The sequence below is a fragment of the Scardinius erythrophthalmus genome, assembly GCF_964197995.2.
Source record: "Scardinius erythrophthalmus genome assembly, chromosome: 2".
Lineage (NCBI taxonomy): Eukaryota > Metazoa > Chordata > Actinopteri > Cypriniformes > Leuciscidae > Scardinius > Scardinius erythrophthalmus.
Window position 1 is genome coordinate 63,338,941 of NC_138222.1, and position 18,069 is coordinate 63,357,009.

The following is an 18,069-nucleotide window of genomic DNA, read 5'->3' on the forward strand; positions in this document are numbered from 1 at the left end:
AATATGCGTGAATGCAGCTCTGGCTCCTCTGAGACTCCAGGGCATTTGCGTATTATACTTTATCTATGATTGGTTGATCCTAGCTCAATCTGAGCAGATGGCAGTTCGGCATCGAGGTGTCGTTCTGTCTCATTTAAAGATGTTGGGGTTGCGGCTTGGCCGTAACTGGGGTAAAACTAGGCCAGTCACTCACTGTGGAACAGTTTCAGACTGTTGGGGCTCATGGCAGCTGCGTCCAACGTAATTACTTTTGGCCTTCTGTACATGAGACCTCTGCAGTGGTGGCTCAGGACCAAGGGGTTTTCTCCGAGGGGAAATCCATTTCGCACGATCAAGGTCACGCGGCGATGCCTTCGTGCCTTGGTCATGTGGAAGAAACCTTGGTTCCTCACCCAAGGCCCAGTGCTGGGGGCTTCTTGTCGACGCGTAACGCTTTCGACGGATGCCTCCCTCACGGGATGGCGGGCGGTCATGAGTGGCCGCTCGGCGAAAGGTCTTTGGCAGGACCATTAACGTTCTGGCATATAAATCGGCTAGAAATGATGGCGGTATTTCGAGCTTTCAAATACTTCCTGCCAGACCTGAGAGGTCACCATGTGCTTGTCCTTCCGGACAACACACTGATGGTCTCGTATATCAGAGCAGATATCCTGTTGAGGCAGGGGCTGAGGCCTGGGGAATGGAGATTTCACCCCGAGGTGGTGGAGCTCCTTTGGGAGAACTTCGGTCAAGACTCAAGTCTATCTTTCGCATCGTTTATACAACATATTGCCCTATGTGATTCTCCCTGATGCATCCAGCTCTGCTTGAACTGGATGCAACGTATGAGGTGTGGTTGAGGCTACACCTGTACGCATTTCTCGATATCTTTGCTCCTGGGAGTTACTCTCATCCGGAGTTATGGATACTGTGGGCTCGGCCTCTGAGGGGGCCCAGCTCATAGATTCAGGTCTCTCGACTGAGGTCGTGGAGACCATACTCCAGTCTAGAGCTCCCTTCACGAGAAGACTGAATATGAACTGAAATGGAAACTTTTCTCTGCCTGGTGCGGAGAACGCCTTCTGAATCTTGTTATCTGCCCTATGGTACAGTACTTGATTTCTGCAATGAATGTTTCTTTGCTGGGTTATCTCTGAGGAGAGATCCTTATTTCGTCTTCTCCGTGGTACATAGAGGCAAAGGCCTGCACGTACTTGGATTTGCACCTGGTATGGTGATAGTCTTTCTTCACCCCTTGCCGGGTTGTATTCCTAGGTCCCTACTAAATGTGCGGGTCATTTGTGCTGCAGGCCTTCTGTCCTCCACCTTCATACCCCAGATCAGGAAGAACTTAATCTGTTATGCCCTGTCCGGGCTTTGGGTGCTTATATCCACAGAGCTGCCCTGTGGCGTATATATAAAAGCAATTATTCGTCTGCTTCGGGTTACCTACATGTAAGATAGGTTGCCCTGCATCTAAACAGATAATGAGCAAGTGAGTAGTTGAGGCTATCTCACTTGCTTATGAAGCAGCCGGACAGCCTTCACCTTTGGCTGTCCCGGCCCATTCTACCAGGAGTATGGCTGCCTCTAAGGCTTTATTAACAGGAGTTTCACTCTATGACATCTGTAATACGGCAGGCTGGTCCTCACCGCATACATTTGTTAGATTTATGACTTGGTCCTAGGCTCCACTCCAGGGTCTACGGTGCTTGTTCCTAGTGTGCGCATGGTCTTCATACAGAACAGGCATTTGTCATATGGCGTCGTGGGTATAGGGTTCCCACCGCGTCTCGACGCAGCTCGAGTTCCCTTGAAAGGGAACGTCTCAGGTTACGTATGTAACCCTGGTTCCCTGAGAGGGAACGAGACGCTGCGTCGCCCTGCCATACTCCCTGCATGCCTGTGATCGACTTGCTTCGGCTTTTCAGAAGCTGTCGCGGTCTGTTTTCAGCGCTGCTTTATAGCTTCCTGGTCGATGACGTCACCCGCCTATGACGTCTCGTCTCTCCATTGGACTGATTATACACGTGCTTCACGACGCAATCACGCAGGGCGTTCCCACCGCGTCTCGACGCAGCGTCTCGTTCCCTCTCAGGGAACCAGGGTTACATACGTAACCTGAGACGTTTTTCTGAGAGTACACTTCAGTGTGTACTTTCATAAACTAAAAAATGTACTACTTGTATTAAAATAGTAAACTACTAGTATACTTGTAAGTAACTTGTAGTACAGATGCATTACAAATGAGAAACCTAGTTGTGTACTTAGTTTACTACTCTTACAAATACTACAAATACTAAAAGTGGGCCAATTTAGTCCCAATCAGTATTGAAATAGTACACAAGTTTACTACAAGTACACATTGGTATTAGTATACTTACTACATAAAGTATACTTAAAAAATATACTTAAATTACTTAAGTATACTTCATAAAATTAACATGAAGACATGCACTTTTATGATGAAGAGATGCACTTTTATGATGGATATATGCACTTTTATATAGATGCTCTTTTATAATGGATAGATGGACTTTTATGATGCTCTTTTATAATGGATAGATGGACTTTTATGATGTATAGATGCACTTTTATGATGGAGAGATGCACTTTTATGATGGAGAGATGCACTTTTATGATGGAGAGATGCTCTTTTATAATGGATAGATGCTCTTTTATAATGGATAGATGCACTTTTATTATGGATAGATGCACTTTTATGATGAGAGATGCACTTTTATGATGGAGAGATGCTCTTTTATAATGGATAGATGCACTTTTATGATGTATAGATGCACTTTTATAATGGATAGATGCTCTTTTATGATGGATAGATGCACTTTTATGATGGATAGATGCACTTTTATGATGGATAGATGCACTTTTATGATGGATAGATGCACTTTTATAATGGATAGATGCTCTTTTATAATGGATAGATGCACCTTTATAATGGATAGATGCACCTTTATAATGGATAGATGGACCTTTATAATGGATAGATGCACTTTTATAATGGATAGATGCTCTTTTATGATGGATAGATGCACTCTTATGATGGATAGATGCACTTTTATGATGGATAGATGCACTTTTATAATGGATAGATGCACTTTTATGATGTATAGATGCACTTTTATAATGGAGAGATGCTCTTTTATGATGGATAGATGCACTTTTATGATGGATAGATGCACTTCTATAATGGATAGATGCACTTTTATAATGGATAGATGCTCTTTTATGATGGATAGATGCACTCTTATGATGGATAGATGCACTTTTATGATGGATAGATGCACTTTTATAATGGATAGATGCACTTTTATGATGTATAGATGCACTTTTATAATGGAGAGATGCTCTTTTATGATGGATAGATGCACTTTTATGATGGATAGATGCACTTCTATAATGGATAGATGCACTTTTATAATGGATAGACAATAATAGATTTTTACAGCGATTGATTCCTGCCGGTTCCATAATGAGACTGGCGCGGCCAGAGACATTTTGGGCGCTGCGGCATTAAATATATTATAAATAGTTTTTCCGCATGAGAAATACAATGTGTGGCGAAAGGGCGTGACAAAAGACCGAAATGAGTGACTGTCATGTGACACTTGAGAGCCCTGACTGCACTGTAGCAGTTACTGTTACACTGTTTCATAGATTAATCTATGCCAGTCTATGATTAATCAATGACAGCCAGTTTAACCTGCAAGCTAGCTAGCCTGCTAGATAGCTAGCCTGCTAAAAACGGCAAGCTTACATTAAGCCTGTTTTATACTTCTGCGTCGAACTGCCACCGCAGCTACGTCGTAGGCTGTGTGTAGCGCGCGTACCCTTCAGCGTACCCTGACGTGCACCTCTCCAAAAATGTAACAACGCGTCAATTCTACGCGGACACAAGCGCTGTGATTGGTCTGCCAGAACCCCTCCCTCAGGGTTTCATGCTGCCCAGGTGCGCGTCAACGCGGACAACGACACAGAAGTATAAATTAAAACCAACACGTTGCCTACGGCGTATAGGCTCCGGCGTATGTCCGACGCAGAAGTATAATGAGGCCTTAAGTCATTGCTACTATTCCCCACCAATTAGAAACATCCAATAGAAACATTTTGTTAAACCACTTAGGGGAGAGTGGGGTGATTTGTGCCAGGGGGGAAGTAGTTCCACCCTTTTTTCTGGAAAACCATAGAAGAAATTGGTCATGTGTCCACATAATTTTGAAAAGCAATCACTTTTACTCGTCCTCCAAAGACGGGAGACACATGGCATGAGAGTTAAGCATATTTTAGAGCAAAAAACTGTTTTTTCCCTTTCAAAGTAAAATTTCTATGATTAAGGTTTTTTGATTGTAGTGTCTGAACAATTATAGACAAGTTTGAAAACATTTCACACATGTTTTAGTGCTTTATTAGGCTACACAATGAGTCTATACAGTTAGCATGATGTTAGCTCTTAACTGCTGGATCATGCTAGTTTTTCAAACTTGTGGGTCTGGGGTGATTTGTGCCAAAGGGCCTGGGTTAAGTTGTGCCAGATCCAGACCACCTAGACCTACATACTCACAGGGGATAATCTTGAGAAGTGAGGAGATGGGCATGCCTCATCATTGTTTTACTTGGGCCTGCCCAAAATTTGTTTAATTTAGCTAACACTGATTTCAGTTTTGAGTTTTCTCTATGTTATTAAAGAGAAGTTTTATTCCGTTTTTAAGTGGCCTATGTCAGGATGTTTAGAAATTAGCCTAGTCACTTTATTCTTATATGTTACATAATTGACAGACAGCGCTATGTCAACAGGCATCTATTGCCAAAGCCTTTTTGCCTGAAATGATATCACAAATATCATATATTGTGTTGCTATGGTGCTCTAAATGGTTGCTAGGGTGTAGCTTGATAGCTTCACAATGATCCTGAGAGACTTATTGGTCGTCTGAGTAAAATGAGCCCGCCCCCTTGTCTCTATGACACTGTGATCCAGAGTTATGTTCAATACAAAATCCATGCAATTGACCATATATAGGAAAAACACATGCTATGGTATTCCAGGGTGACAATAAAAATAAACTTTAAATTAGTAATTTTGTATTGAATTTATCTTGCTTTCATATAGCAGTATGGTTCATAACATTAAAATGTTCTGTTTTACTTCAGAAATCACTGGCACAATTTACCCCCAATGTATTCCCCCAAAGGCACAACTTCCCCCACACCAGGGGCAAGTTGTGCCATGAGACCACTTTTTTTCCAAAAGCTATATTTCTGAAACAATTTATTTCAGATCCAAAGTTATTGTTCTCAGGGATGCACCACATCCTGAAATATATGTACATCCTTAAGTTGAAGGCATTACTGCCATGGCCTCACTTTAAAGTCACTTTGAGTAAAAACTGGCACAACTCACCCCACTCTCCCCTACAAGTGTTATGCTGACAACACTATTGAAACAATTACTTTTTATTACAACTGTACATGAATAAATAGGCCATTTGGCCCTGGACTAATAGGGTATTCTATTTGTCCATTCTATTGGCTCTATTCTATTTTGAAGACTTGTGCTGGCTGCAGAAGTCTAATGGCTCTCACAAATAAATAGTATGGGTATATTATACATTTTCTGAGTCATCAGACTGCCTTGAGTATTGAAGTTGTTGAGTTTTGTGTCCGTGGTGTTCTTTCATGCCACAGGGATAAAAGAAAGCATACAGTTTAGGCGGAAATTGTGAAAAAATGTGGGTTATTTCTGGTTTAAAGAAGTCTTGTGACCTCTGTGTTTGTCAGACAGATTCAGTACTGGGCTTAAATGAAAGCCTAAAAGGTCCCCTTTCCAACGATACCAAGCACCATATTATAGAATATTGACAATATCCCTAGCATGAGCCTAAACCAGATAAACACCAGATTTCAAAAACAGAATTTATTTTAGGGGGTTAGTAACTTCATGAGCTGAAAAAAGTGATTTCGCTACCATCGCTGCACTGCTATCGTGATTTTTCTAATACTAGGGGTGTATACCTTGCCAAAAAACAATGATAGCATTTGCCCCCCCCCGTTGATACCGATCAACCCCCCTGGCTCATGGACTAATATGTAACCCTAGTTCCCTGAAGAGGGAACGAGACGCTGCGGCAAAGCGCTGCGGGAACGCCTCTGCGTGATTGCGTCATGAAGCACGGATGAAACCAGTCCAAAGGCGTGACGGAACGTCAAGTGACATCATCGACCAGGAAACTATAAAGCACACCTGGACCAAACAGCGTCAGCTTCTAATAGGCTGAAGCAAGTCGATTACAGGCATGCCGGGAGTATGGCAGGGTGACGCAGCGTCTCGTTCCCTCTTCAGGGAACTAGGGTTACATACGTAACCGAGACGTTCCCTTTCAAGGGAACTCGAGCTGTGTCAAAGCGCTGCGGGAACGCTAATACCCACGTCGTCATAAGAGCAAATGCCCGTCAGTGTGAAGTCAGAGCGCACATTCGGACGAAGCACCTGCGCCCCTGGAGTGGGGCTGAGGTCAAGATCATAGAATCTGATGAATGTGTGCGGTAAGGACCAGCCTGCAGCATCACAAACATCATGTAGTGAAACTCCTGACAATAAAGCTATAAACAGCCATACTCCCATACACAAAAGAAATATATTTGAAATATATTTTCAAAATATATTTTTGGAATATATGCAAATATTTGATATTGGCCCAATAAATATATTTTAGTTAAATATATGTAAATATATGTTCATATATGTTTTAACTTTTGCAAATGGTTTCATTTGAAATTGAAAAAGTTTACATTTTCACAAGCAAACAACACATTTTGAGTTTATTTTTTTTAGATAGACCACTTCAGCTGTGGATGTGGGTATGGGAGAGCAGTGCTCTACCACTTCCCCCACCCACATTTTTCCTACTGGTCGGGGATCGAACCAGCAACCCTTCAGTTACAAGCCCAAAGCCCTAACCAGTAGGCCACGGCTGCCCCTTTATCGACTTTATTGGCCTAAAATGACAATTTTATCTATAAAATAACACACAGAATGCAGAGTTTTTTCCCTTATTTTTACAGAATTGAATACAGTTATTTAATAGTGTGTGTATGCAGTGTTAGACACTGAGTTCTATCTATTGTTTAAGTGCACTTCACTGTTGGAGTGTCACTGTTATACTTGCATCATAAATATTGTGCATATTTTCAATATTTAAATGACTTCAAGAAAGATGTCAATAAAACAACAATAAATCTAGTAATTGCACTTAGTGTTAGGTATACGTGCCACCTAATATGGCCTAATAGTCCTAGGAAAGCAACTATCTGTCATTTTACATTGCAGTCATTTAAATGTAAGTACAGTATTTATTATGTGTGTCATAATACAGTAGTGAAATATGGTAGCCTACTGTTGTGTATAGGGGAAAAGGTAGAGGAATTACTGTGATCAAAATACATTTTCGACCCTTCTTTAGCAAGCTAAACATTTTATGACCATATATTTTGTCATATATTTTACATTACATGTTATAAATGTAAATATATTTCACACTTAACATCATATATTTTTGTCATATTTCAGAATATATTTCAAAATGATAAATATAAGTGAACAACGTCAATGTATTTGGAATACATGCCACATATATTTTTGACACTTGAAAATATATTTAAATATATTTCTTTTGTGTATGGGCTCCTAGTCGAGTAAGCTTGTACAGCCAAAGGTGAAGGCTGACCAGCCGACTCATAAGCAAGTGAGATAGCCTCAACCACCCACTTGCTCAAACTCTGCTTAGATGCAGGACACCCTTTCCTGGGTGATCCAAAGCAAACAAACAACTGTTCAGACTTCCTCCACAGCTCTGTGGACGTAAGCATCTAATGCCCTAACTGGGCAGAGCAGATAAGTTTCTCTTGGTCTGACGTCAGAAAAGGAGGAGGACAGAAAGCTTGCAGTATTATTGGCCTAACAATATTGGTTGGGACCTTAGGAACATAGCCCGGTCTAGGATGGAGAAAGACCTTTACTATGCCAAGCAAGGATTCCAGGCACGAGGTAGAAACCGAGAGTGCTTGAATGTCTCCAATACTTTTGAGAGACGAAATAGCAAGAAGAAAGATAGTCTTGAGAGTAATACATTTCTCAGAAATCTCTTCAATGGGCTCAAACTGAGCTAGGGAGAGGCATTCTAAAAGACGGCCAGGTCCCATGTTGATGATGATGATGATGATGATGATGATGATGCATTTTATTTGTAATGCGCTTTTCTCCAACCCAAAGCGCTACACAATATAGTAAACATAATATAAAATAGTTAAACAATAAATACAACCAGAAAAAAAAAAAAAAAAAAAAAAAAAAAATGAATAAGATACACTTCAAAGACAATAAGCATTTTTAAAAAGATGGGTCTTTAGAGACCTCTTAAAGCAGTCCAGAGTTGGGGAATTTTTAATCGCAAAAAGAAGTTTATTCCACAGTCGTGGGGTGGTAGCCGTAAAGGAGCGATCACCCATCGACTTTAATTTGAATGTGGGCTGCTGTAGAGAAGAAGAGTCAGACGAGCGGAGAGAATGATTAGGATTGTAAGGAGCAACTAGATCACAAAGGTATTCCGGTGCAATCCCATGAATGGCTTTATATGTTAAAATCAGGATTTTAAAATCAATACGTGCCATTACTGGAAGCCAATGGAGTTCGTAAAGAACAGGGGAAATATGCTGCTGAACAGTTGTGTGTGTTAATACACGTGTTGCCGAGTTTTGGATATACTGTAATTTCTTAATATGTTTATCAGGGAAACCAGAGTATAGTGCATTACAGTAATCCAGTCTCGACGTGATAAATGCATGGATAAGCTTTTCCGCATCTGGCAGGGATATAAAAGGCCGAATTCTGGCAATATTTTTTAGATGAAAAAAAGCTGATTTTGAAACCAAATTGATATGGGCATCAAAAGACAAATGTGAATCAAAAATAACACCTAAATTTCGCACCTGTGATGCTGGGGCCAGTAAATCAAAATCAGTGATCAGATTTTGACAGTTACACTTGTGCAAGGCTGTCGGCATACCAACAAGTAGAAATTCTGTTTTTGATTCATTAAGTTTAAGATAATTGGCATGCATCCATAACTTTATTTCTTCCATACATGCGCTCAGAGCTGTGATTTCAAGATTAAGATCCGGGAGTGTGTTAACATAGATCTGCGTGTCATCAGCTTAACAATGAAACCCAAGACCGTATTTTCTAATAATGTCACCAAGTGGGAGCATATAAATGCAGAACAAAGTCGGCCCTAGCACTGACCCCTGCGGGACACCCTGCTGAACTAATGTGGCCTCAAATTTATTTTTCCCCATGCAAACATACTGAAAACGATCTGCTAAATAGGACTCAAACCATTTGAACACGACACCAGAGATGCCTAACAACACATGCAACCTGCTAAGGAGGATAATATGACATATAGTGTCAAAAGCTGCGCTAATGTCTAGCAGGACTAAAATGCTGCAAGCACCAGTGTCAGCGGAAACAAGTAGGTCGTTGGTGACCCTTACAAGTGCAGTCTCAGTGCTGTGTCCAGATCTGAAACCAGACTGAAACGGTTCCAATAAGTTGTTATTGGACAGATATTGCTGTAATTGACCAACAACAACTTGTTCGAGAACCTTTGCCACAAAGGGCAGGTTCGCAATAGGCCTGTAGTTAGCTAAATTTTGAACATCACAGCCAGTTTTTTTTTTAGAACAGGTGTGATAGCGGCCACCTTAAGGGCCGGAGGAACCTGGCCAGTGGCTAGGGAGTTATTAATAATTTCAGTGATGGAAGGGCAGACATGTGGTAAACCCTTTTTTTGAACCTCAGTAGGCAAGGGGTCAAGAAAGCACGTGGATGAACTCATGGTCATGATCAATTTAAAAACATTGTCTACATTGACAGTAGCAAAGTTTTTTTAGTAAGACTCACTAGTCAGCAAAGGAGAGTCAAAGGAGATGGAGCTATAAATACTCTGAACTTTCTCTGTAAAATATTTGTTGAAATTATTACACATCTCATCAGAAGGACAGACAGTTTTCATTTGAGATTTAAAAAGGCTATCAATTGTCTTAAATAACGTCCTAGGACAAACAGCACCTTTATTGATAACATGAGAATAATATGCCTCTCTGCTAGTCTTCAAAGCAAGATGATACTGCAGCTGGTGTTGTTCAAACATTAGTTTGTGAACGGTGAGGCCTGATTTATTATACAACCGCTCAATCTTCCTTCCTTCAACTTTAAGTGCACGCAGATCATTTGTGTACCAGGGAGACGACTTGGAAAAAGATACAACTCGTTCTTTCACTGGTGCAACAGCATTAAGAATTGAGGAAAGTGCAGAGTTGTAACAGTCAATAGAGCCAAGCACAGGAAGCTCCGCAACAAGGTTAGAAATCGTTTCAGGGTCAATATTCCTAATATTTCCAAAGGATATGAAAAGCTGTTTAGAAGACTGCAGGGAGGCAGAGATGGTAAATTCACTTGTCAGTAATTTATGATCACTAAAATGAACTTCATCCTTTGAAAGCTGATCTATACCAATACCCACAGAACATACCAGGTCCAATGTATGTCCAGATTTATGAGTTGAAAAAAGTTAAAACACTCTTAAGCCCTATTCGCACGGGATTAGTATTACCCCTGGACCTCTGTAATTAAGAAATTACTCCCTGACGTCTGTGTTTTTGGTGGCTCATTCACACGGGCAAATAAATGTTCGTAATTCCCTTGAGTTTATGGACTTTACAGCGTGCACCCACCCATTCACACTTCACTAGCTGAATGTGCTGAAACGAAGATCGCGCTGCAGTATTGCAATTCAAAAAAAGAACTTATTTAAAACCAATTTATTAGAGAAATATATTATATATATTATAGAATATCATATTATTGTATAAATATATAATATATCTTCTTTTTCTTTTATTCTTTGTCCATATTTACAACAAGCCTGCCTGAAGAAGGTATTATAAATACCGAAACGTCGCGATATGCTTATTTTTCTATTCATTTTATTTGGTTTATTTCATTTTATATCATTTTTACTCTTTCACACTTTGATTTCTTAAGATACTTACAGGATGGATCTTTAGAGGCCGTGTGAGACAAAGAAATGCTCCACGATACAGACTACTAAGTTACACTACCACAAAAAGCGTCCAAACTTTCCAAAAGAGCTTCCATGTTGCGCCAAAATGCTTAATTTGACGTTTCCATGACAACGGTCCGAGTTGAGCTTCCGATTCACGTCTTTACTGTAGTTTGTTTTCTCTTTTGCAGCACTTCATAGTTTTTATAGGAGAAAAACTATAATCGGATTGGAGTAGAGCATATCAAGAGATTTCATTGTTAATAAAGTTTTAATACAGACGTAAAATGGACTGTTAAACGGCCCATAATGGTTATTACGTTCTTTAGGAAACGATAGGCTCACAGAAAAACAGCCCAAATCACAGACATGGGGATTCACACGGGACTGGTATTATCAGAGGACCCCTGTGTTGGCCGAAATACGGTAGGTAATTTTCGGGGGAATTTTTACAGACATTTTTACAGACATGGCAGATTCGCACGGGATACAAATCACAGACGACCTCTGCGATTATTACAAATTACCGGAGGTCCCTAGGTAATACTAATCCCGTGCGAATAGGGATTTACACATGCAGGAAGGCAGCTGCAGAGGAACAGTCTGGATTGTCAACATGAATATTCAGGTCCCCTAATAGCAGCATGTCTGGACCAATAGGACTTAGCATAGTCAATAATTCTGCAAGTTCAGAAAAGAACCTCACATCAGCCTTAGGTGGGCGATAGATTAAAACAACTAGTACTAGTGAAGCGCTGTTAACTTTGATAGTCAGGCATTCAAAAGATGACACAGCAGGTGTTGTAACTTCTGCAATAGACAAATCAGATCTGTATAGAATAGCAAGACCACCACCTTTACCAGTGTGTCTAGTCAGTGTATGTGAATCCAGGTGGTTTGGCTAAATTAAGGTTGTAAAAGTCATTTGGTTTATGCCGTGTCTCACAGAGACAGAGAAAATCAAGTTTTCTATCCAATATTATATCGTAAAGCAGCGCGGCTTTCTTGTTCATTGAACGTACATTTTTTTGAGCGAGTCTAATTTTAGAACTTGCGTTCTTTACGCGATTCTGCAACGTCTTCTGAGGAAAATGTAAGTTAGATGAACAGATGCCACGAGAGTTAAGATGTCTTGAACGCCTAGATGAGGAGTGAAGTACATTTATTCCAGCAGGCGAAGGATAGAAACATCGGCGGGAGCCACGATGCAAATATCTTGCCCGATGCAAAAGTTTGAATGATCGCAAAGTTTTAATAATACAGGTGCTGGGAGGCAGATGATGATCCAATGAAAAAAGCTCAGAATATGAGTACCTTACCATGTTGGTGTTCCACAGCCTTGATTCCAGTGTTCCACAGAATCCAGTTTTAGCATAGACCAGTGAAAAGAATGTAGTAAAGGAAAACAGCATGCTTATATCCAAAGGAATCCTGATTAAAATTGTGAAGATCGCAACACTCTGAGTCGCGGGAGTCGTTCAGCAATTAAAATGCAGAGGCCGCAGCAGCATCAGACCGTTAGTCGAAGTTGGCACCCTCGTGCGAACTGCTGGCCTCAGCCTCAAAGTGCCACAAAGAAAGCGTGTTATCAGTGGGTGTCTCCCCAAAGAGACTCCACTCAAAGGGACGTAGTAAGCCGCTAGTGCCGCCACGTACATCTTCAGTGTGGAGGGGGATAACCCTGCGGAGAAGCGCTCCTGCAGGAACTCCAGCACTGCACCCACCGGGCAGTTAACTGGGTCCAACTGGTGTTCTACGCACCAAGAAGTAAATAATCTCCACTTCAAACTCCCTTTCCAGAACTCCTGGGAGCAGAGCAATCAGGGGAAATGCGTACAGACGTGACCTCGGCCACGCCTGCACCATGGCATCCAACCCCAGAGGGGCTGGATGGCTCAGGAAGAACCACAGTGGACAGTGTGATGTCTCCCTGGGAGCGAACAGGACTACCTCGGCACGACTGAAATTCCTCCAAAGGAGCTCCACCACCTCGGGGTGGAGTCTCCATTCCTTGGGCCTCGGCCCCTACCTCGACAGGATGTCTGCCCCCTGATTTCAATACCCCGGGATATACATAGCCCTCAAAGAAAGGAGTTTCCCCTGGGCCCACAGAAGGATCCAGTTAAAGAAATGGCTCATTGATTATCAGAGCTGTCAACATTAACTTACTTCTAGACCTGCTCTCGCTGCCCACTGCTGGCTTCTTGCCTTGTGTGTGTATGTGTGTGTGTGTATGTGTGTGTGTCATGTTTTTGTCTGATGTTCGTTTGATTGATGGTTTGCTGTGTTTCGATTGTACATTTGAACATATTAGTATTTCTTACTAAATGTATTGTAATTTTTATATTGTTATGTAAACATGTAATTCTCTTTTAGAGTGACTTTTACCTTCTGTCTAGGGACTGCAGATGAAGAAGAGCCTTCTGGCTAACTCTGGCATATTGACAGAAATGTTTATTAATATGCAACTGTCCCTGTAATAATAAACAATAAAAAGACACTACACAAGACAGTAAATCATTCACACAGTGTCCTGGGATGCATGTTCATTTATATATCAGTTGGTCTATAAATGAATGCAGGAAAGTCTGTTTTAAGGGCTTTGGGTTTGGTCTTTTATATGGCCTCTGCTTTTTCCACGTGACATTTTTTTTGGAGCAATAAACCTTCTTATCAGTTATAAGCCATGGTAACTGAGGCCCTTCTTGCCCGAGTTGGGGGATGGGTCCTGTGTGTGTTGAGTACGATACGATGCGCACACGCTCTCACCATTTGGGCAGAGCGAGAGAGCACTCTCGGGAAATTGTAGAGAATTTGAGTTAATCCGTGGGTAAAGATGTTTTGTGCTTATATTTTTGATGAATAACATTTGTGGATCTATATTTTTTTGTGTCAATTCGGAGAACTGTCATGTTTAAAAAGTTATCTTGTGTGTAATGTCCGTGCTGATATGGTGTCGGCCTGTTCATTGGGCGTTAAGAAATGTTATACACTTCATTTTTTTTAAATGTCTCATGTAAATTTCTTGTGATTATTATTTGATGTTATTATTTACACAGTGTGCAACATAATGTTGGGGATTTCAGCCCTTGTGAAGTTTGTGTTGGTGTGTAGGAGCTGATCGTTATTTGATTGTTATTAAGTGGGTAATATAAAACATTTACTTATGTTGTTTCGTTCTCTTTGTACAGTATTACCACGGCCAAATTATATTGTAATGTTTTGGAATTGTTGTTTTACTCATATGTTTGAAGAGTGGACTGAGATACTGAAGCGTACAGTGTATCACAGATCACTCTGAGTAATGCAGAGCGTAGAGGAGGTTTACACCGTGTCCTAAATACACGCAACGAAACGTGCAATAAAAGTTATTTTTCCATGTAGAGAGTTTGTCCTAACCAGCCGCGACGGCGACACGCGACAATTCTATTTTAGAAAAACGGTTTCTATTTTTCTGACGTCGCGCTGGAACAACAAACACAAAGTGTGTCAATGATAATCTCAGTTACTGTTTGTGTGCTTTATTAAATTTTAAAAGCGTGTAATGTGACTTTGAATATCATTTAGTGCTCCAGCTTGCTCTGTAAAAGCAACAATGGATAATTCACCTCAGATCTTGAAATTAAACAAATGTCTTGCTTGTTTAAACATTTAATGAAGTGTAATGAGTTAATTTTGGGTTAATTTTAATTTGGATTAGCCCAGCTGCAGCAACACTCACTATTAACACTGAAACACTAAATCCAATATGTTCTTTAATATTATGACACAATTTGTATTATGTCTAAATAATATCAGAATATGTTGCTCACCTTTAAGAGTTTCCTCACTTGTAAAAGTTCTTTCAGTGATATTTATATATATTTTATAGCGACACACAGGCTCATGTCCATTATATACCCTTCTGTCATTGTGAGGGTGGAGACTAGTGGAAAGACTTGCACACACACTTATTTTTTGCTTTCACTTTTGATTTGTAGTTCCATATCTTACCCAAAAGCAACCTGATATTTCTTATCTATGATGCCATGACATTATTTCACAAGGTTAAAAACATTTCTCTCCGGTTCTTAAACTTGCTCATCTGGTCACAAAACTGTGGAGCCCCTAAATCATTATACCCTTATAATTATTTTATATATGTTTTTCTGTTCTCTTTCGTGTCTTCTTGCTCTTGAACGAACAAATACTGTTTCACTGTGCGTAATTTGACACCTTTACCTTATTTTTATTATTCTCAGGTTAGGTAATAGTCGAATCTGACCTAAATTAAAGCACTTAAAAATACTTACAGTCAGACAGAAGACTTCTGTGGTGTGTTCTTGGTCAGCGTTATAAATCAATGTCCCAGGAGGCAGACTTTTGTTATACAAATAAGTCAATTTATTGATTTAAAATACATTTCTTTAGCAGTAAAACACTCTATTTAAGTAAAAGTACAAATGAAAACGATCACTGAGGTTTAGAGACACTATATGCAGAGCTTCATTCAATATAATGGGAGCTTTTGTACAATTTTCGCCAAAATTGAACCTAGGGTCTTTTTGTTAATCTACCCGAGTCAAACTTGTAAAAGCATAATTAGAATGGAAACGGCACTTTTAAGATTGACCGTATTTTCGTTTTAGGTCAAAATGCTTTTTGAATGGGAGTGCGTGGGGCACGTCTATGATAGCACCAAAAAAGGAGGCTCGACACAACATGAAACTGTGCTCGAAGTACCACCAGGGGCTCTACACATGAACTTGAGAATTGACTACATTGTTTGTGTACACAAAGTTTACTAAAGAGAAAGGTTTCGTATGACTCACTTTATCAGTGTTTCCGGTGGATTTAATTCTGTCAGTCAAAAGTAGTCAATCTCCGAATGCAACGTAACATTAGGAGAGTAAAGATGAAAAGCTCCTATAGCTTTTGTCCATATAAATTCACGGATCATTTTTTATCTAAGTCATCATGCTTTTCATTGAAATTACAAGTTCATGACATTTCTTCATATGAAGTCAGTTCATTACGTTGCATTCGGAGATCGACTACTTTTGACTGTCAAAATTTCAGCCGCCGCAAACTGCTGTTTTAACAGCATCACATGATCATATTTCTGTTTGTTTGTCTGACGGCCGGTTGAGGGCGAAGAGAGAGAGTGCTTCACTGGTACAGGCTGCACCATCCCTGTCAGTGCGATCATTCCCCTGTGTGCTCCGGCACTGGTGAGAGTTTTTCAAGTGTCTGTTTCTGCAGATATATTCATCTATATTCGTCATTCAAAAAGGGAAACGGACTCTGCAGGCTGCAGATACACAAACCATAAACCAAGCAGTGTGTGCTTACCGTTGTCCGCATACGTACCCATGCCTGCATTTTTTCTTCCGACAGTAGGAGAGCCTGCTATACCGTTTTCTACATGGAAGAAAATTTTCCAAAACTACTTGCTTGCCATTGGAGTGCAAGGTGACGCATGACCTGATGTTAGACTTCGTACAGTTCTATTACATTGTCTCAGTATGGAGGGCCAGAGACTTCTCTATACGCTGCCAAACGGGGGTTTACGACTTAAGATGAGGCCATGGCGTGGCGTGCGTCCTCATGGAGTGAATGTTGTTGCTACATGGCATAAATTCAGACAGATGAAACCGTGAGTCAGTATATAACGGAGTTACATCATCTAGCGGTGGATTGTCAGTTCAGAGGAATGAAGGATGAAATGCTAAAGGACCAACTAATTGAACGGGCTTTTCTGGCCCCGGTGAGAGACAGACTGTTAATTGAGTCTGAACTTAAGTTGGAGCGCTCTATTGTTAGCGCTTCAAGTCGAATCGGCAGTACAAAATGCTACACTTCTTTCAACTACTGGTTCATCTCCTGCCCAGGTTCAAGCCATCTCGAGGACAAAGGCCAATTTCAAACGAGGTAAACAAAAGTGTGATAAAATGCCACTACAGACAAGAAAGCCACAGACTTCAAATAAAAGATGTTGTTTTCACTGTGGATCAAATACTCACTTGGCCAACGCACACACTTGTCTGGCTGCGTCTGCCACGTCATCAGTGTGGAAAGAAAGGACATTTTGCAAAGGTATGTAAATCTGCTGCTGTCAAAGAAGTGAAAGAAGTTATGGTACCTGAACTGACTGTGGAGAGATGGACTCGTGTTTTAAAGTACTGCATCCAAATAGCTGAAATGCAACAACTTCCAGGGAAACAAGCGGCCACAGATTTCCTCCTGAACTACAGAACTACGCCGCACACAACCACAGGAGTATCACCTTTTGAACTGTTAAGAGGGAGAAAGATGGGCACAAAGTTAAACACTCTGTCAACCACAACAGCTTGTGGTGAGGAAGTGACAATTGCATACGTGACTGTGTGCAGCGGGTTCAGCAAAAGATGAAATGTGGAGCTAGACCACCACCCTTCAAGTGTGGAGATTGTGTACGTGCAAGAAAGCCTATGCATGGACCAAAGGCTGGAGGGAAATTCATTGTTCTGTTGTCAGTGTTTAAGAAACTGGGACCATTGATTGTCTTTAGCGATGGAAAGAAATGGAGCGTGGCTCACTTGTCTCTGGTTCCAGAATACACTCAAACTGCATTAGAGATAATCAGGTTAACCATTGAACTGAAAATGCAGTACTTGAGTCAGTTAAGTAAGCAAGTAAGTAGACTTTATTAATCCCACACCAGGGAAATTCACTTATTACAGCAGCTCCAAAAAAAAAAAGGAAAAACATTGAATAAAAATACTAGATAGAAAAAAAATAGATACAATAAGAGCTACATAGTGTTGTTACAGCAATGTCTTGCACTGAGGGTACACCAGTCTGTTGCTGAAATGTTGATGTCTGTTGCTTAAGAGCACACGGGCTACACAGCCTCCTCTGTGGTTTAAAGACTAGAGTAAAGGAAAAAAAGAGAAGAAAAAAAGAGTGAATAAGGGAACAGTGTTATAGTAGGGAA

At 40.6% G+C, this 18,069-nt stretch overlaps 1 protein-coding gene across 2 annotated transcripts in view; it reads right to left on the reverse strand.

The window, feature by feature from the left end:
* The window catches only part of LOC308707769 (uncharacterized protein), a 35,686-nt gene extending 20,666 nt beyond the window's left edge, over positions 1-15,020 (reverse strand). The window contains exon 1 of one of the 2 annotated variants that reach the window (XM_081394426.1): positions 14,927-15,020. The gene's annotated coding sequence lies outside the window, so the exon portion shown is untranslated. Of the gene's footprint in view, positions 1-13,502; positions 13,589-14,926 lie in introns of those variants that run through there. The other variant, XM_081394427.1, reaches the window with a different exon arrangement.
* Positions 15,021-18,069: the final 3,049 nt, after the last annotated feature.